Source organism: Chinchilla lanigera, unplaced genomic scaffold, assembly GCF_000276665.1.
Source record: "Chinchilla lanigera isolate Chin_1 unplaced genomic scaffold, ChiLan1.0 scaffold00023, whole genome shotgun sequence".
NCBI lineage: Eukaryota > Metazoa > Chordata > Mammalia > Rodentia > Chinchillidae > Chinchilla > Chinchilla lanigera.
In genome coordinates, this window is record NW_004955424.1 from 15,840,521 (window position 1) to 15,861,357 (window position 20,837).

The window sequence follows — 20,837 nt, forward strand, 5'->3', positions numbered from 1 at the left end:
AAGTTCTAACTTGTTTAAATTTATATTATTTTGGGCTTTTACCAGATTAGCTGATTCTCTAACAAAAATATTGTAAGTCAAGAAAGAAACCTTTTAAAAATGGTTTTTTATTACAAAAGAGTAGCCCAAATGCTGGGCATCTGGAACGGTGTGGCAGGCTATTCTGATGACACTTTTGGAGTAGGCCTTGCATACCTCTTAATTTTAACCAGGTATTTGGCCACCTACAGCCTGTTGGTTATTATTATCCCAATAAGAAGGTAGAAATAGGCTTAGAAAGGCTAAGGGAGTAGGTCAGTATCTTGTTGAATGAAAAAAAATAGAGACTTAAATCCAGGTCTGTTTAAACTTCATAGTTTTTTAAGGAGTGTGTGATTCCTGCCCCAGTCATCCTTATGGGGCCCTTTAAATGTTTCCTGGATTTGTTGATTTTTCAGATATGGTTTGGGACCAGAATGTCTCTCACACCAAAATCAAGGAAAGACAGTAATCAAAGCTCTGAACTATCAGGGCTGATGTTTGTAATTGGTCAGTCAGAGAAATGGAAAATTTATAGCACTTAAATGTGGAATTCATTTAGGAAGAAAAAGCATTCATTTCAGTTATCCAACTTCAAAATTGTTTTCAGGCCTCCTCTGAACCCCAATAATTTTCTTGATTATGAAGCTATGTATAGTTGGACCTAAATGAGACTGTGAACCCTGTGTGAAAATGCTTCATTCCCACGCTGTAAGAAATACCTCACTAACTTAGTATTTGTGACACTTTTCTCCAGGCTGTTCTGCACAATATGGAAAGAAATGGCTTACTATACTCATTAATAAGATTATAAGAAGAATCTTTAAACAGAAAAGTGTACCTTAAATTCTTTGGAAAGAGAGAAGGTATAAAAGGAAAGCCTTTTACAAATGAGAAATAATTTTATTTGTTCCTTAAGAGTGGACTCAGAAGAGACCTCCACTTTGAGACCCTGTGAGTGGCATTTCTATCATACCTCAGTTCTTTCTCTCTAAACAGGCCTTCCTGGTTTTACGAGCCCTTACCAGGATGGTTCAAGAGTGCCTCTGTAGGTGCCTTGCTGGGCTTTGGCCTCCTCTCACTGCTTAGGTTGCTGCTCCTGGCTTTCAGCATTATTTCTTGACCACTGTTTTGGCTCCTAGACTTCCTCTGCTATTGCTATGCACTATGAGACCTTCAGGGGCTAACTTGACCTCTGTTCGTTGCCTGGCTTCTTGGCCTGTCCCGTGTCCTTCCTCAACTGGCCGGCCTTTCACCAGGCCCTACTGGTGACAGGACCTTGCTGGGCCTCCCAGGGTCTGCTGCCAGTGATCAGCCCTGGTGTGAATTCAACCATAGACCCCAAATAACCCTGTGCATCCAGGCAGTCCAGGAAGAAGAAAGGTGACCTCATGCTTAGTAAGAGGGATCTTTGTTTAGCCTCCAAAGATCTCCCAGTGAGTGGTGGTGTTAGTGGTTTGGCCCACTCCCCCTTTCAATGCTGTAGCCACTGCCTCCCTCTTAGTTCACTGAGGAAGAGGATTCATGAGGCTGAGGGACGCGGCTGGGACTGAGGCACAGGAATGCATCTGTGAGACAGCATAGGAAGATACCACAGTCCGGAACAGCTTATTCTGATTCTCTGGTTGCATTATGAATAAAAAAAAAGTCTAACAGCAATAACAATATACCTTGTCTTCTGTATGGATATCACCATTTTCACCCGGGCCTTCCATATCTCCAAGCCTTTTATTTTAAAGTCAGAGACTTTGTCATATTATTTGATCTAAAGGAAGCTTCTAGAATAGCATGAGAAGTTGGTGGTATAGCTCAGCAGTAAAGTGTTAGCCTAGCCTGTACAAGCCTGTGGGTCCAATACTCAGCACTTTAAAAAGAAAAAGGCATGAGGCACTTACTAAGTGTTCAATAAATAATGTGCTTGAATTTGGTGAAGAACCGTGTGGTGTAGTTAAAGAGGGAGCTTGTGATTCCATCGTCACTTTCTGTGAACTCCTTACTCTTTCTCAGTATTCTCCTTTCTCCTATTTCCTCTGTCTCCCCACTTACTGCCTATGAGGTCAATGTCTTGGAGTGAGCTCAGTAGAAGTCCAAAGCTTCCGTGCCTGGAGACATCCTCTTTCTGCTCCCCACTCACAAGGCATGCCCAGACTACCTCAACGTCTGATGTTCTCAACTTCAGGGGCCTCTGTGAGCATCTCATGGAGATCACCTTTAAAAGGCCAGAATGTTAGCCAGAAGGGAAAGTTTGTGTACAGAAGCACCAGCAATGCATGCATTTATCAGCACAATTATCTATTGTATTGAGGCCAGCAGAAGAGCTCCCAGGGTTGTTCAGTTTGGGGAATGGTGGTAGCGCAGAGAAAGGGGCACAAAACGGTTAAATGTTCATGGTGATGGCGGAGGCAAAGGCATGCAGAGAACTCAGGAAGGCGCACTGGCTGGGAAGTTGGCATGTGAGTTCATTCATCTGGGTGGGAGAATCAGAGAGCAGAGGGAGGGTGGCACCAAAAATCTGTGCAGGCATCTTCTCACCTGGGGCTCATCTTCCCACATTTGTGCAAGGAGCCTGGGAGAGACTTGCTTAATCTCAAGGGAAATTTCTCTTCATGCGGTATATAGTGTGGACTAGTTGCAAATCTTTAAACATTTTTAGGACCATCTTCATAAAAGACAGTACAGTTAAACTCTTTGGTCTCTTGTGACATTTTCAGAGGAGCTGCAGATTATGTGTTTTGCTACGGAGGAGCAGCCAAGAGACATGCGCATCTGAGGATCGCTCTGCAAGACTGTACCAGCGCGCTTGACGGTCCTTCGTGTTCTCATGCAGAGAGGGTCTCAGCGAGTGGAGGTCCATGGCGGGCACTTACTTTCCACAGGGATGGAATGCAAGCCCATGTTTTGCAAGTTTGAAGTAGGACAATTCTTGGTAAGGTAGGGGGTGGGGTGGGTGGGGAGAGGAACAGGAAGGAAAAAGGTGATAACATAAAGAACAGCAAAATAATACAGTCCTTCATTCTTCACAAGTACAGGACAACTGTGGCCAATTACCGTCTGGGTTATCTTGAGCTCACTTGCAAAGAGTGGTGACATAATCTTCAGCCAATCAAGGGCCAACTTAACCTACTGCTTTCATGGAGGTTGACGGTCATATAAACACCACTATGTGAATCTGGGAAGTAATTATCAGACACAACCTGGCAAGTGACAATGGCAGTATCTCTGGAATAAAAGGAAAATCCCCAAAATCCCTAGACTTGAAAAATACCTTCAGCAGAGATCCTAATTGGATTTTTTGAGCTTGCTCATGCCAGCGATAACTTGGAATCATTAGATACAGGTCATCTTTCAAAGGTTTTTGATATATCAGTTTTTTTTTTGTCACCTTAACAGCCGCTACATATTGTTGCAATAAATAGCATCTAATGTGGGCATCAGCAGGACTGGGTAGAGATAATAGTTTATATACCAAATTTTAAAGTTCAAAGAGGATGAATAGATGTATGGTTTTTGCTCAGTTGTTATACTCAACTGAAATTGAGTATATATCTATGTCTGAGATTAAATAAATCAGTTAAAATTTTTAGCCATTTCCTTCTTTAGGAAGTTCACATTTCCAAAGGCAAGGTTTTGTGTGATTTTCAGATTCTTCTGATACAAAAGATGCAACACATAGTGAAAATATTGAAACTTTTTTCCTTTCTGCAAATGTCCTCAAAAATTCAAGCTATTTTGTCATTTTGGTGGTGGTGGTGATGACGATGATAACGATGGTGATGTTGTGCCATGAAGTATTGGTTCTTGTTTGAACTCGGTGTCAAAGATGACCTTCCTGTATGGACTAGTCTTACCAGAGCTAAAGGAAACAATCTGAGTTGCTTTGCTCATGTACTGAGGGCTGTCCTCCCCATGGTGCCCTTCCTTGTACCTCCCTTCGTGTAAAACAATGAAGTGCAAAAATGTAGAACTTTCATATCTGCAGGTTGGTAAGTTAGCAGGAAGGAAAAATTGCCAGATGAAAGAGAAAAGACAATGGGAGGAAGACAGCGGTGGATTTGGAAAGGAAATCAACAAGAAGCCCACATAGAAGTTGCTGATCATGTCATCTAACAAGAGGAACTGAGCCAAGGAAGACATGGTGTTTCTTCTGACCTGCTAATGTCCAGCTTGCTGGTCACGTGAGACTGTTCAGCCTTTCCCCCACTCATGTACCCTTGCAGTGGTCTGCAGTCCTGGGACACCTTCCAACCTGCCTATGCTCCTTGGCGCCATCTGAGTAGAGCTGATGCCGCCTCAGAGCTGCTAGGGGCTGGAGGAGAACCCTTTCCTGGTTGCTCCCCACTAGAACCACAGGCACCTCCAGAGTGGGGCTCATGCTGGGAGTAAAGGGGTTCCTTCTGAAGGCAAATCACAAAGGCAGGCTTTCTTTAAGTAAAGAAAAGGATGCCGCTTCTACTTTGTATCTGAATGTACATTAAAGGGCATAAACAGGATTGGTAATAAAAGAGTGATTATGAAATTATAATTTATGTAAAATGCAACCTCACAGAAGGCTCTGGTCTATGCAAAAGTGGTTTATAGACCACAGATGTCAGAGTCCCACTGTTCCAGAGCACAGTTCTTCTTTGTGAATGAGGAAGATCCTTTCAGTCTATGATCTTGCTATGCTGAGGTAAAGTCATGTTATGCTGAAGTCTAAGGAAATCTTGGTAACGACGTCTCTTCCCCCAGCACTTCACGTTTTACCCTCTTCCTCACTGTCCAGCAACTCCAAGTTCATGCCTCAGTCTCTTCTGACCAGCAGATATTCTGGCTGATATTACAGTAGTTGCTTAAATTGTCTCTGGGGGGAAAAGAAAGTTTTCTTGCATTGTTTGTTTGAAATTAGAGAATTATTACAGAGAATAAATAACTGCAGCCTTGCAGTGAGGACAGATGGATACAATGATAATTCTGTCACTCAAAGCATCTAGGATGACATCACTGACCACTCAAGGCCAGTGAAGGAATATGGAACACTGACTTTTTAAATTCCCACTCTTTTGTACATTTGAGGGTTCAACTATTGAGCCAGTCTGCCAAAAACATTATCTCATCATACTCAGTCCCGGGGTAAAGAAAAAAAGTGAACTAAATGAAGATTTTCATACCAAGGCTCTGAGTCCAAAACCCTTGGGCGATAACCAGACAAAAAGAACGGCCACAAGACCAGAGAATGGTTTTTAACAATGGCAAGTTTGCAAATGAGTGTCCTTAGAGGGCTAGCTTGCAGAAGTGATGGTGGTATTGGACATAATAGGAGCAGAAGTGAACTCCAGCGTCCTGGTGTGACCACCCACTCACACCGCCTCCCTGGGGCTTGGATGTAGTAGGCTGAAACATTTTTCCACCTGCCAGCGAGTCTAGCTCAGGCAGCAAAGATCCAGTTCTAAAGTCATCACTTAAGCTCAAATGTGCTTTTTTCTGTTACTTTTTTCACCCCTGTCATTAAGAAAAAGCAACTGAGGGCAATAAAACCTTTATGGAGAAAAGAAAACCCTAGTCTCACTGCCCTAACATAGCAATGGTTAATATTTGGAACCTATATATCCATTTCTACATTTCAGAGAATCTCTCATTTTCAGCTGGTGCACTGGGAACAAGAAGCCCCACCTCCAGGCCAAATCTAATCGACTCTCTGAGAGTCTCTCTTCGATGAGTTGCCCCATGATCAGAACTAAGATTTCAGTGAATTCCTTTCATCTTACTTGTAGATCTTCCTCTTTCACTCACATTTAAAAGTTGAGTTACGGGCTGGAGATTTAGCTCAGCGGCAAAGCGCCTGCCTGGCAAGCACAAGGTCATGAGTTCGGTTCCCGGTGCCGGAAAAAAAAAAAAAAAAAAAAAAAGTTGAGTTACAAGAGAAGAAAAAGATGGGGCTTTATCTGGAAAATAGAAAGCATTTTTTTCCTGTTGGTATGTGAGTGATGTTGTCTTATGGGGGATTTTACTGTATTTTGTGCTCATAAACTTATACAGATACTTTTCGACAGGTATCTTTAAGCAAGCCACAGTGGGAGGAGACTATTTTGGAGAACAGCATCTGTTGGGGTCTGGTCCTCTGTGAGCGGAAGCTTCCATTAAACAGGACAACTGGCAGCTCTTATGCATCTTCCACATATTTCTAATTCTCAGTGAATAAATGAATATTACTTGCTTCTTTTTTTGTGGCATTCCTCTCATGTTAATTCTTTAAGTGATGTTTTATTTAATAGACCATTTTCTTATGAACTGTGTACCCAGCATATATTAACTAAAATCACCCTTTATATTTCAGGTAATGATGATCTCTTTCAGAAACTCAAGACAAGCGTAGTACATTGAAAGGAATCATTGGAGCGTAGGAACCTCCTGGTTAGCTGGCCTCCCATTTCTTCCAATCACAGCTCTAACTCTGTGGTTTAATAAGATGCAAAGATACTGCGTACGGTTAGAGACAGTTTCTCTCCAGTAAAAAATTCGTTATAGTCTATGCCTTGGTTTTCAACAGCTAAAGGTCTATTCAGAAAATGCACAGATAAAAATACAAAGGAAGGATGAAGACAGTTATGGAAAGATTCCACACAATAGGCAAGGGGAATGGGTGGATAGTGGACGGGTCTGGGGCCCAGGTGACTCCTGGTGGTGGCTAGCTCCTGCCTCAGCTGGTCAGCGTGGTTCACGGGTATTTTGCAACAGACACACTGATGACTCCTGGCTGGAAGGTGCCTGATACTTGGGAACATAATATCAGGGTGCTAAGAGGATTGGATGAGCTGGATGAGATTGGATAATTGATACTCTTTCTTAAATAAAATGGTAGTTAGGATTAAAAACCAGATTTGGTACTTAAGGAGGAAGAATCAGTTGAAGAGGTGCTACTGAGTTGTGTGAGAGTCCTGAACCCCAAGGATTGCCAAGGAAAGCAACTGGTCCTCTGGCTACCCTGGGTGGTCAGTGCCTCTCTCTTAGGTGACCCCCCCGCCCACCTGCTGGCCCACCCTGCACCTACTGAATTGGGACAACCAAGGGAAACTGTCATTTTAATATTTACTCAAAATGGGTCTCACAGTCAGGAAGTTCATGATACATGAGGACAGTGCCTGGTCCATGGCAAAGAACCCAAATAGCAATATCAAAAGTCGTGAATGAACAATAGACTGAGACTCCTTTTTAGCCAGTTGGTTAGGGGGTACAGATACCTTAATTTTCACCACCAGTGTGTGTGTGTGTATGTGTGTGTGTGTGTGTGTGTGTGTGTGTGTAGACATGTAGTATGTTTTTCCTTCTGGTGGACATTAGGATGTTACCTAATTTTAAGGTCCTTAATTCAAAGGGACAAACCTTCCTCCTCCTAGGAAGCTAGCAGGTAGGTTGGAAAGATACTTATGCCTAGAGAAATCTTTTTGATCATATCAAAGGCCAATAGTTCATTTTGCTTGTGACTTCTGTGAATGAATCCCAAATTAATTGTGGGACCAGCTGAACTCTGAGGAGGAGCTGGAGAATTCTTCTTAATATGAGTGTGGGTCTGGGAGAAAATGTCTATCCATGGTGGATGAGGAAGTTGTGATGTTGAGTCTTCCTGTGGTTTAATTCTTTCAAGCATGAAATCCATGACATGATATATATTAAATAAATCTCTATAGTGTAGCCATCAGCAGAACTGAGAATGTTTTTTGATGTCAAGACAGAGCAGCTATTAAGGCTCCTGGCTTGTTTTCACTGGACCTAGGCCTTTTAGACCAAAGTCACTCCAGCCTTTGGCACCGTTTATATTCCTTCTGCATTGAGGCCCCCACCCAATTAAATGGCAAGTCTAGGTGGGGCAGGGATATTTAATAGGTCTTTGGTTTTCTGTAAGCCTTTTATTAATGCTGTAAGTTATAGCAGCCAGATGCTCTGGGCTGGATTTCACCTTCTGATCCGGGGTTCCTGGCTGAGGTAGTTTTGTTTTGTTCCCAGTGTGATTTCTGCCTCCTGCTGAAAGTTGGTCAGTGTTAAAGCAGGAAGTACTACCCCTCCTGGAACAGCCCAGGCTTATTGGGAAGGCAATAAGTGCATTATTAAAAAGCAGCCTGGCTGCAACATTGTCCTTTGGGGGAGATCTTCCTAGCAGCTTTCTGCTTTGAACCTAGTACGTCATTATCTATCATACAGTGAGCAGAGTTAAATTCTCCTGAATTTTCCAAGCAGTTTGAATCCATGACTATGGTACATTAGATCAATTCTCTTCTTAAGTCAAGAGACTTAGCAGACCATTGAGTATATGTGCTGTAGAAGCAAGCACCTAGCAGACCATCTAATGGCTTGTCCTGAGTTCTCTGGGGTTGGGGGCACCCTGAAGATCCTAGATAATCCATGTGTCCCTCACTGAAAGTAGCTTCCTCCAGGAAGCACCCTGGGGCCAGTCCTCTGGGACTTTGGTCTGACCTGGGGCAGCAAATTCACAATTCACTTGTCTGGAAAGCGACAGATATTCTCTCATGACTTCTCCGTGACAATACTTATATTAAATAAGTACTAATAGGGAATACTTATAGGGAAATAGACAATACTTAGAGACAATACTTATAGGGAAAAGGATCTTTTGCCTTGCAGAAGGGGCTCACTGAGATCATTTTCTTGTAATAACAGCCATGCTGATATACCAGACACTGTAGTGAGCACTTCATGCCCAAAATGACATTTAATTTTCACAATTCTCCCTCGAGCTCACATTACAGGTTCCAAGGGGCTAATTAGACACAACCACACAGAGAGAGGTAGGCAGGTTGCAAACCCAGTTCTGTTTCACTGTGAGGTCTCTATTCTTACACTCCTGGGCCCTGAGTGGGTGTTGCTGATACACTAAATTGAAGTCTCCAAGCCTCACATTGCGCTCTCAGTGGGTGAGCAGCCCATCCCCTCTGATAAAGCTTAGAGGGATTAGTGATGAAGCAGTCATTTCTGAGACCTGGACAATGGCTAGCAAAAGGATGGGAGGCCCTGAGGCCCTGAGCATTTTTGGTGGGAACTGCTGACTGGAGAGATACACGTCAGTCCTTGGCAGGCAGCTAAGACAGATTATTAAACAGATGGCTTCTAAGTTCCAAAGACAGGAAACAGTGGTCATCCCTGTGAGCAAAGGTTTGCAGAGAGAAAACTGTGCCAAACCTCATTTTTTCTGCAAGTCTTACAAGATTCATAGAGGGGAGATGGTGACAGATGCAGTTTATCAGCAAATCATTTCACACAGTGTCTCGAAGCACATTTAAGGAAAGGATGGAAAGAGGTGGGATGGATTTGAATTGTAATTTAGGTGGCTCAGAAAAGGTTGAACAACAGCACCCTAAGAGCGCTGGTTTGGGTAGCAGTGACAGTGGCCATTTGTTCTGAGTGCCAAAAACAGTGTCAAGGCTATAGCACGCGCTGAACAAATATTTGTTGGTAGTAGTAAGCCCACGAGGAAATCTTCAGTGGCCCCGTGAAAGGGCTCTTTCTTTCATTTAGCAAATGTTTCCAGAAAAGACGAAGAGTTTGGGACGCCAAGGGGACCAGTCTGCTCCTTGATCAGGGGAGGAAGGAGTGGCGTCTAATGTCCAGTACTTTCTGACCTCTGGAGCCCAGTCTCTTGGCCCATCGGTCCTTTGCTGTATTTGGACACACTGTTTTGTGAAAACTTAGAGACTGTGAGGGGGAGGTTTGGAGACTGCCGTGGGAGAAATGTGTGCCTGTGTGTGTACATATGTGAGTATGTGTGATAGTGTGCATGCATATATGTGTGTCTACATGTGTGAACTTTTGTGTATGTTTGCATACGTACAGTATGTAAATGAGTGTAGGTGTGTCTATATCTGTACGTGTGTATGGTTCTGTATACTTTGGTGTGTGTGCAGGTGTGTGTATGTGTGTGTGTGCCCGCACCCACTGCCCACCTAGAACTGGATCATCTCTGCTTATCTGATTTTCATACTGGGCTTCTGGTAAGATTTCATTTAAATAAGAATTTCTCTTTTTGACTCAAAAGTGTTTGAAAAACCACAGAGTCTGATAATATTTAGAATTTCCTTTAGGTCTAAAAATGAACTGATTCATAAAAGTTGTGGGAGAGGTTGAAGCGCTACAGGCAAATTTGAAAAAAATTTTGGTCTGATCTCCAGTTTCCTGCTCATCTCTTGGAACACGCCGTCTTCTTGGTCACGCTTCCAAAGTGCCCCAGACCGAGGCCCTCCATTTCCTTGCTTGCCAGGGCTTCTTCTTAGTTCCCTGCAAACCCCTGCCACTTGTCTTCCGTCTTTCCCTTGTACCCCATTGCTTCCTTCAGTGAAAATGACCCACGGCTTCCTTTTACCTGGGGTAGATTTCTGCACTTTCAAAAAAGACTCAAACTGGCAGAGAGAACCTGAGGTCGGCAGTTTAAGCATGTGGCCAGGTGAAGAATTCGAGAAAGGATGGGAGAGATCCTTTGGGCCAGTGGTGCCTTCTTGAATCCTGCCTCCATGAATCACAGGAGAAACGTGGTTTTTTGCCCACATTCATTAGTACATCACAAACTATTTTTTAAAAATACTTACTATGAACCAGCAGTCTACCAGACCCTGGAGAGTACATGAGTAAAAATGATCTCAGTCTCTACTCCTAAAGCTTGCAGACTGGGAGAGAAGATGATGGGTTACATAATAGTTAATTTATTAATTCACGATTATTGAGTGAATGCCTGCTGTAGATTGGGACAAGGCAGTGAATAAGCCAGATGAAGCCTGGCTTTAATTCACTAGACAAGCTAATTAAAATCTGGGATAACCCACTTAAAATCTGAGATAAGTGTGCAATGAAAGTTAAGGTGGGAGTTTTGACTAGGCTCAGAGATCTAAGAGATTGTAGTGAGATGCTTAACTAACCAGTGCAGGACTCATCTGAAAACTGCCTGCGTGAGGCATGGACAAAACGAAGGCTGTAGAAGGAGTCAGGCAGGGTGAAGGGTCTGTTAAGGGATTTGTAGGAGGCAGAGTGCCTGCACTGTGTGTCTCCAGCAGGTCTCTCAGCCAGGGTCAGGAACAGGGAGGAATCCATGGGCTAGACCTCAACTAGGAGGGCTATCTCCATGCGGCTAGATGGAGAACTTGGGAATGATTCCCCTGAAGATGTGTGTGCAGAGTTCTCCTGTCTGAGAGGATGGGGCAACCTGTGGCAGCAGATAGGGATGGCTACAAAGGGGCTGGCCACCTGTGGGTTAGAGTGACTCTTGTAGACTAGGTGTGGGCTGTGCAGAAGGGACACCAGAGAGGGGGTCAGCTTGGGTCTGTCCAAGAGGCCATTCAGTAAGACAGAAGGACTTTAGCAGCGAGAAGTAGGGGTGACTGTTAGATCCAGTGGCCAGGCAAGCAGTCACAAAAAATAATGGGAATAAAGAAAGATTTGCTCATGTCAAGGAGACCATAAAAAGGGGATCCCAAAGGAATAAGTCAGCATTAAACATGGCTGGACCCACATGGCACAGCCAGCTGCAAGGAGCCCAGTTCAAGGAAGATTCTCTGCTCACCTGCCCCTTTCTTTGATTAATATGCTGGCTTGATTTTTTTAAAGACTGAATTCAGAGCATGCTTTTGAAGTTGGACCTGCTGGTAACCTGAGGAAGCTAAACAATTACAGGGCCTGCCATGTTTATGACATGGGGCAAGAGAAAAATGTTTCTCAATGGATAAAGTCTAGAAGGAATGGGGAATAACAAACTAGTTTTGAGTTGACTGTGCTGCAAAGCTTGTCCTACAAACTAGGTACCATTGCTCAGAAGAAATACAATGCTGCAAGAGCCAGGAGCAAAGGATCTGTGGGGTAGGAAGGACTTGATCTCTCTGAACCTGGGGACCCCAGCATTACTTTCTTTTCTTCCCCTCACATCACCCAGAAATGTCTCCTGGTTGGGCTCTACTCCACACCTGGCACTTTTTTTCTTATGAGAGATCAGTGTGGCATTGCTCTTCCCGCTCTGGTCTCAGTCCTGCCCTGGCTAAGCACACCTGACTGTGGGCTGCAGTAGGGGGACAGAGGAGCTGGATTGTCCTTTGTCCACACCCAGCAAAACCTCATTATTTAAAACACAGAGGAAATGGACAGATTTCTAGATGGATAGGAATTACCAAAGCTGAATGAAGAAGATATAAAAATCCTGAATAATGCAATATCAGCCAGTGAAATTGAGAATGTAATAAAGGTCTTGCCAATGAAGAAAAGCCCAGGTCCCACTGGACTCACAGCTGAATTCTACAAGAAATTTACAGAAGATTTAACACCAATTCTTCTCAAACTCTTTAATGAAATTGCAAGGGAAGCAATTCTCCCCAACTCATTCCTGGAGGCAAGTATTATCCTGATACCAAAAACCAGAGAAAGACCCAACCAAAAAAGAGAACTAGAGGTTAATCTCTCTAAAGAATATAGAAGCAAAAATTCTCAATAAAATACCAGCAAACAGAATACAACAAACCATCAAGAAGATTATACACCATGACCAAGTGGGATTCATCCCTGGAATGCAGGGATGGTTCAATATACTCAAATCAATTAATGTAATACACCATGTCAATAGAGCCAAAGACAAAAATCACATGATCATTTCCATTGATGCAGAAAAAGCCTTCAGTATAGTCCAACACTCATTCACGATAAAAACTCTACAGAAAATAGGAATAGATGGCCTTTACCTCAAGCTGATCAAAGCCATCTATGATAAACCAACAGCTAACATAATACTAAATGGTAAAAAATTGAAAGCTTTCACTTTAAAATCAGGAACAAGACAAGGATTCCACTGTCACCACTCCTATTCAATATAGTTCTGGAAATATTAGCTAGAGCAATTAGACAAGAGAGAGAAATAAAAGGAATAAGGATAGGAAAGGAAGAAGTGAAATTTCACAGATGACACAATACTCTCCATAGAAGACCCTCAAAACCCCACCAAAAGGCTTATGAATTTAATAACCAAATTCAGTATCATAGCTGGATACAAAGTTAACACTCAAAAATCAATAGCATTCTTGTACACAAGCAACAAACAGACCAAGAGAGAAATTAGGGAAACCACACCTTTTACAATAGATCTAAAAAGATGAAATACTTAGAAATCAATCTCACAAAAGAAGTAAAAGATCTATACAGTGAAAATTATAATGCTCTGAAAAAAGAGATTAAAGAGGATATCAGAAAATGGAAAGATATTCCTTGCTCATGGATAGGAAGAACTAACATTGTGAATATGGCCATACTCCCAAAATTGTTGTACAGATTCAATGCAATCCAAATTAAAATACCATTAGCATACCTCACAGATCTAGAGAAAACATTCTTAAAGTTCATCTGGAATCAGAAGAGGCCTAGAATAGCAAAAGACATCACCAATAGAGTAAAAAGAAAACCCACGAATTGAGAAAAAATTTTAGCCAACTGCTCCTCAGAAAAGGGCATGTATCTAGGACATATAAAGAATTAAAAAAATCAGGCCCCTGAAATTCAAAGACCCAATCCAAAGATGGACATCTGAGATGAATACACACTTCTCAAATGAAGAAATACTAATGGTGAATAAATACATGAAAAAATGTTCAACATCATTAGTCATTCAAGAAACACAAATTAAAACAACACTGAGATTCCATCTCACTCTAGAAAGTATGGCTCTCATCAAGAAATGAACCAATAACAAATGCTGGAGAGGTTGTGGGGAGAAAGGAATGCTCCTCCACTGCTGGTGGGAGTGTAGATTGGTAAAACCACTGTGGAAATCAGTTTAAAGATTCCTCACAAAACTAGGATTAGAAGTCCCCTTTAACCCAGATATTTCCCTTCTGGATATTTTCCCAGAAGAATTAAAGACATCATACCACAGTGATATATGTGCACCCATGTTTATAGCAGCACAATTTGTGATAGCTAAATCTTGGAAACAACCCATATGCCCAACAACTGAGGAATGGATAAAAAAGATGTGGTATTTTTAAACAATGGAGTATTACTCAGCTATAAAAAAGGATAAACTCGAGGATTTTGTAGGTAAATGGATGCAACTAGAGACCATACTCATAAGTGAAATAAATCAGACCCACATGTGTAAACATCATATTGTCTCCCTGGTGCAGGAACCTGAAAGAATAAGTAAAACTCAAAACGTACAATACATGATAGGAAAGGGAAAGAAATTGCTCAAAGGAAGGAATGACTGGGATGAGGGAAAGAAGAAAAAAGGCAAAATATAAATATATACATGAATAACTGGGATAACTGTACTGCTGATGTCTGATGGTATACCGAAAGGAACAGTTAATTTTTACAATTTTTTATGTTCTGACCAATTTTGCATGCTTTATCTGGTAAACTGAGCAACTGATTTGAAGACAACAATATGCAATGGAACAACCACGGTGAAGTCCTACCATCTTGTCTAGTGAAACTCTGTATTGTCTCTAATGTTTTATCTAATAATTATTTTATTATTCCTTTTAATGGTTTGAACAATCTTCCATTCTTACATCTGGTAATCTGAGCAACGTAGTTGAAGATAAGAATAAGTAATACAACAATCACTGTTAATTCCTATCATTTTGTCTTGAAACCCTATATCACTTTTAATGTTCTTACTTTGTTTCATTTATGTTTGTGATGTTGATATGCTGTTATTGCTCTTTTTTTTTTTTTATTCTCATTTACTACTTTCTTTAAAAAAAAAATTTCTGAAAACCTCGTTGTTCAGTGCTGGCACCTGAGACATGGTCTTCTGCTTGCAGCTTATAAAAGTCAGAGGGAATGTTGCCCGGAACCCAGGCTTCCTGGTGCCCAGGCCCTGGCTCTTTCCATGAAACACATTTGAAAGACTGACTTAGGTATTGCCCTGACATTCTACAATGGAATTTATGAACAAGCATGAAAACAATACATCTGAGCACTTAACAGAGTGTTAGAGGCGGGAGTCCGGTGAACCACCCGGTTGTGCTTCCGTAGGATGAACTGTTCCAGGGTAGAATGAATCCTGGTAAGGATGCCGGCCTTTGAAGAAGGTAAGTGAATGGAAATGGACCGCAGTTGTCTCAGGAAGGGGATTTGTGGGAGATGTCTGCTTAACTTTGTTGACAACATGAACCATTTTGTTTGACATTTTCTAAATGTACAGGAAAAAAAGAAAGTCTGGTCCTGTTAGGAAAATGAGTTTGCTAAAAGGGGTGGCATTAGTGTGAGTTGGAAGCACGAGTCAGATGCGAGAATGTTTCTTGTGTCTCCATTTCCGACTACTGGCCATTTGGCTGAGAATGAGATTAAACTCCCAGCCACAAGAAGCAAAGCTTCCCGCGGTCCCCATGGTGAGTGCCCTGGGCTCAGGTTGCTCTTTGGGCTTCGGGCTCTTCTCTATGAGAGGCAGGCACTGCTCTGGAGACAGGCCTCTTGCTGCAGGAGATGTATGCTTATTTAACATGTACTTTGTAGTGTTAATGTTAACACTGAGTCCTATTACACATTGCATTATACTGTTCATAAACACAGCAAAGAAATAAATGCATGCACCATATATATATATATAATATATATATATATATACACATATGCTTTTTTTTTCCCCAAAAGCACTGGCTAGGTGAAGACCCAGTCTGTCTTCCTCTTAGCAATCCATCACACAGCTCTGAAGCCCTATAAATGGATACTGTCTTTCCGCAAAGTATGGCCTAGGACCAGGTTTGCCTCCTGAGAGCTGCCTTGGCTGATCAAAAAGAAAAACTTCATGGGTCTTTTGTCTGCAAAGCAGTCCAGGCTGCTTTCCCTGGGCTTTGCCTCTATTTATGCTCAGCAAAACCACTCCCTGGTTTTCTTTCCTCTCCCCTTTCCTCCTTGGAGCTCCTACTTTTCTTTCTTCTTGCTTTTCTTCTTCTTAACAGAGAATTTATTTCATGTCTACCATGTGCTAGGCATTAGAAATAGAAAGGGGGAGATACCAACTGTCAAATGTCAAACGGGTGTGTCATAAAGCAGGGCTACAATAGTGCAGGGCAGATGACATCTCCAAGTCCTGGAAGGGACAAGCAAAGCTTCCAAGAGAAAACAGGCTGAGTTACAATGAGAGGAGAGAAAGGAACAGGATAAGTTGAGCTTGGGGATGGTGTCAGCACAGGTCCAGAGATGGGAGTATGTAAGGCATGCAGGTGGAAACAAGTCCCAGGGGCAGTTTGCCTTGGGCTGGAGTCCTGAGGGGCAGTGGGGCCTGATTAACTATGGAAAGCACCAGAGGAAATTCTGCTTAACTCAGCATTTCACAAAGTACCTTCTGTAGAACATTAGTCCCAAGTGACGCTCTATAAAAACAGACCAGTAATTTCTAAGTTTAGGAAATAGTGCATAATATAGCCTCCCTCTGAAGATGTCTAATGCACCTCAGTTTCTTAAAGCCTCTTTGAAGATCTGCAGGGAAAATAGAACTGTTTTGCATTGTTAACTGCATCATTTTCCAAACTTATTTGACACCTATGAGCAGCTGTAGAGTAAATGTTCCGTAAAACACATCTTGTGTGGGCAGGCAGCGGGAGCCTGAAGGGCTCAGAGGGAGTGCAGTTCATTGATGTGAAGGAGTAAAAGTTCCCTCATGCCAGAGCGGGGAGGGTGTGGACTGCATGCAGATGTGCCGAACACCTGCTGCCACACTGATCCCCTCTATGTTCCTGGGATAGAACCACTGGTTGTGCTGGTAAGAGAAGAAGGGCGAGTTCTCATTCCTGAGCAATGAGAGCATTTATTGCCCTTTAGTATTAATGAAGCTCAGTGCACACGCCCAGAGAATTTGTTCACTGGCTGGAGAGGGAGCTGCATAGCCATATGCATGCATATGTAAACTTTTGCTGACTAGCAACCTGCTTTGATCTCATACGCACCCTGTTTTCTTTGTTTAGCCCAAGCCTGGGAGCTTTCTCTGAAGAAAAGCCTCAGTCGACTCCTTTCTGAGGTCTTTGCAAAGCCCTGGCCTCTAGCTTGCTCTTCCACCCAAGATCTCTCTCAGTATAGTACTATCACCAGCAGTCACTTTATAGCTACAATTGTGTTCTCCTACCCCCTTCTCAGGAGTGTCGACCCCATGCTGTGCCTCAGGATGCTTGGTGCTTTTGCTGATAACTGGCATGTGACATTACCTTCTCCGTTTTTGGTTTTCAGATAGTAGCAGGGCAAATGAATGTGCAAACAGCTTATCTTTCTGTAGCCAAAATGGGACTGAAAGCAATTTTGGAACTGAAGCAATTTTGGAACATGCCAAAGCTTCATTATTTATCATGGATGTGTTTCTAAAGGTCAACAGAAACAATTAAGAGGACAAGTTAACAAAGGCAAAGGGGTAATAAACAATGGCAATCTGTTGGAGTTTCATTCTGCTTTCTGGGCATTATTATGGAATGAATTAGATATCCCAGGAAAGAGTATTTGGAGAGAGACATTGCAGGAGTAGAAGGAGGCAGAGAGACAATCCGCTGTAAGGGAGTTGTCTCCTTGGCTTTCTCTTCACAGTATGCACAGAATCTATCCATTTCGGGCAATTTCCACTTGGTCCGCTGTGGCCCACCACGACTACCAAATGTCTCATCCAGGACCGTTGCGCCAACTTCCTGGGTTCTACTCTGCCCTCCTTACAGTTTACCTTCCCACAGGGCCAATGTCAAGGGCAGTCTTTACAGAATGTGAATTAGCTCATGTCTCTCTCCTAGCTCCTACACTCTAGAAGCTGTCTATTACATCCTGAGTAAAATCTGAATACCTTTCCTGGTTATGAGCCCTGCCCGCCACGGCCCTTGCCTTCCCCTTGGACTCTGCTGTCCACCCATCTCTACTACTCCTGGCCTGCGCTGGCCTGTGTGTTCCTCCAGCATCCTAAGCTCTTTCCAGCCTGGCAGGCTTTGCCCTAGCTCTCCCCTATCTTGATGTGCCCAGCTCCCTCTGGTCATCCTTTAACATCATCTTCCAGAGTCACTTCTTTAAAGAAGGCTTTTCTGACTGTGCAGGCTAGACAGCTATTTTCTTTCTACTTGCTACTCCATTTTAATTCTCAGTGCAACACTTATCGCGTCCACAAAATATACATGGTTGAGGACTCAAGGTCTGCACGAAACTACGTCAGTGTCCATCCTCACGCTGTCTTCCAGGACAGTCCCTGGAATCAGTTGTGTCCAATAGAAGCAATGGGAATCGCATAGATTTTTTTTCTTGTAGCTACTTATGTAAAATGTAAGAAGAAACAGGTGAAATTAATTTTGCTATCTTGTTTAAGGCAGCATATCCAGCCGATATATTCATCTCTGAAAATGCAGAATGTATTTTGCATTTATAGCACATGTCATTTTCCCCTTGCCACAGTGAAGTGGTAGTGGCTAGTGGTTGCTTTATTGGACAGTCAGCTCTAGATTTCAGTTTTCAAGTGTTCAGGATCGGAAAAACATGCTTTGCTACTTGTGGGAGTAAAAAGAGGAATCACGAGGTTTTAAAACTTGAGTCTATTTGTAATCCCCCAAGTTGCCAGTGTGAAACTACACAGAAACCCTGGTTAACTCTTTTATTGATTAATACAGATCCTAAAAGAAAAGAAAAATTTAAGACACTATATTTCTGTCATGGAAATATTTTTATCTTCTGAGCTCCCTAGATTTGTTAAGACATTTAAAATTGTATTAAAATCTCCATTTCTTCTCTCTCATTTCCTCTCTTCCCTTCTCCCTTTCTCCCTCTTTCCCTCTATCTGTTCCTATCTAGCTACAGTATCTTTTGGAACTGCTAGCTAGGAACAACCTGTTTCTCTTCTCTAATCCTAATGTTCCCAGGGAAGGTTTATGAGAAGCTTTGTTTCTTCATGGAGGAACAGCTTTTTCTATTGTTTACAAAGTTAAAGAATTTCAATAATCAAATTGGTGCCATTAAAACAAAATCAGACTTAGAAGTGGGTTAAAACTAAACATGATATCAATGGAATGAGCTCAAGAGAGCATTATTTTAACATTATCCAAAATTTATGTGTTCCTTTTGACCCATAATTCTAATACCAGCCTAGTCTTGGACTTTTTTGGGCCATGGATTGGGTGAATTTACTTACAAAGGACAGGCATCAAAACCTGGCTGTGGGTGACATTCTAAGTTGGAGAATTCAGTCTAGCACTTAAGACTGCAGGAATCTGCAAGCATAGCAGTGTACTGGGGAAAACTGGAATTTTCTCATGGCAGGTTAGCTTGTTTGGAAGCTGACACCTCTGTCTTGCATTGAGTTCTGTCTTGCACAGTACTTTCCGTCTTCTATAGCAACTATGATGACTCTGTTGTGGACTTTCCACTGGGTCTACTTTTATGAGTTATACCACTAACAGGAATGGTCCTCTATTACTATACTCAATACTCCAGACTTTAGCATTTAGAGTTTCCCATTCCAGTTCATCTGTGGTAAGCAGGACAGTACATGGAAAAGCCTACACAAGACTTAATCTCATTTAAGAGACTTACTCAAGTAGAGTTGGAGCTCAGACTCATCAAAAAGGAGGCAAGGCCAGTACCTAATTTCAGGTGCTAAAGCCACACCATTCAATAGGGCAACCCAATCCAGAAGTTGAGTGAAATCCAGAAATGGACACGGGTACTGAGGGGTAGAGGAATGAAATGAGCATGTCCAGTGCTAACTCTGTCCTCCCTGCAGATTCTGAACATGACTCTGCTCTCCACAGTATTAGCCAAACAGAAAAAAATATGGAAAAACTCTAAATATTACAAATTCATCCCTATAGCATTTGTGTAAAGCAAAACTAGCAAAGCCTCAGAATTTTTAAAAAATTAACTTTCTGCAAAGATTTTAAAAAGTCAAAGTTATTAATAAATGGCAACCACAATAGCAGGTGTAATGAAGGGACAGTGTTTTAATAGTCATTCTTTAGCCTCATTTTATCTGTAGGAGCCCCCAGAGACTTCGTGACCTCTCTTCTTATTAGAAAACAGAGGATTTATAAGGGGACTCTTTGATCACTACTAAAATGCAGTTGTCTATGAAGGGAGCATTTAAAAAGTTTACAAACAGCTGTGACCTAGAGGTTGCAGAAAAAGTCGTGATCCCTGGGATAAGGAAATGAACTGAGGTGTGTGCTCAGTGTTGCGAGGAAAAGTTAAAAGAAAAAACAAAACTACAGTCCCTTCCCTCCAATTGCTTTTACCTCTTTCAGAAAGCAAGTCAGTGTTGATTAAAATTAAAGTGGTACTGAACTTGTGTAAAGAAAAGCCAGACAATGAGGAGGAATGGACTTCAGCTGAGACAAAGGATGTGAATAGACCAGAGGGCGTAGGATTCACAGGTGCTGTTCCCTCTGGCCGGAAGTAACTTCCCTCATTCCACACTCTTCAGGTCTCAGATAGAGGGTTTCTTGGCTTTGAAAATCTTCCTTGACTACCAGCCTGGATGGTAGGTAAACCTCCTTGCTGTATACTCCAAAGAACCCCAAACTTCACAGCACTTACAATATGGAATTATAATTTGGTGATCTCTCCTGACTATTCTAATGTACACACCTCAAGGGCAGGACATTTGCTTGCTCATACCATACCATACTAGACCATAGTATGGTACCATACCATACTAGACCTTATACCATATTAGATTGCTGCCTGCTGGAGCCAAAGCTCTGTTTGTTGAATGAATGGGCATAGTCTGTCTTTGATACAGTGATGGTGGTAAGGGAGGAGGCAGGGAGAGGTGGAGTAAGGGAGGACAAGATAATGCTGAGTAATCTAGGAGAGCAGCACACTGAGCAGGACAGCAGGCCCATGTGGGA

General features: G+C 42.3%; 1 protein-coding gene across 1 annotated transcript in view; it reads right to left on the reverse strand.

The window, feature by feature from the left end:
* Positions 1-20,837, reverse strand: part of Antxr1 (anthrax toxin receptor 1) — a gene marked incomplete in the record, with an annotated part of 213,545 nt that overhangs the window by 19,787 nt on the left and 172,921 nt on the right.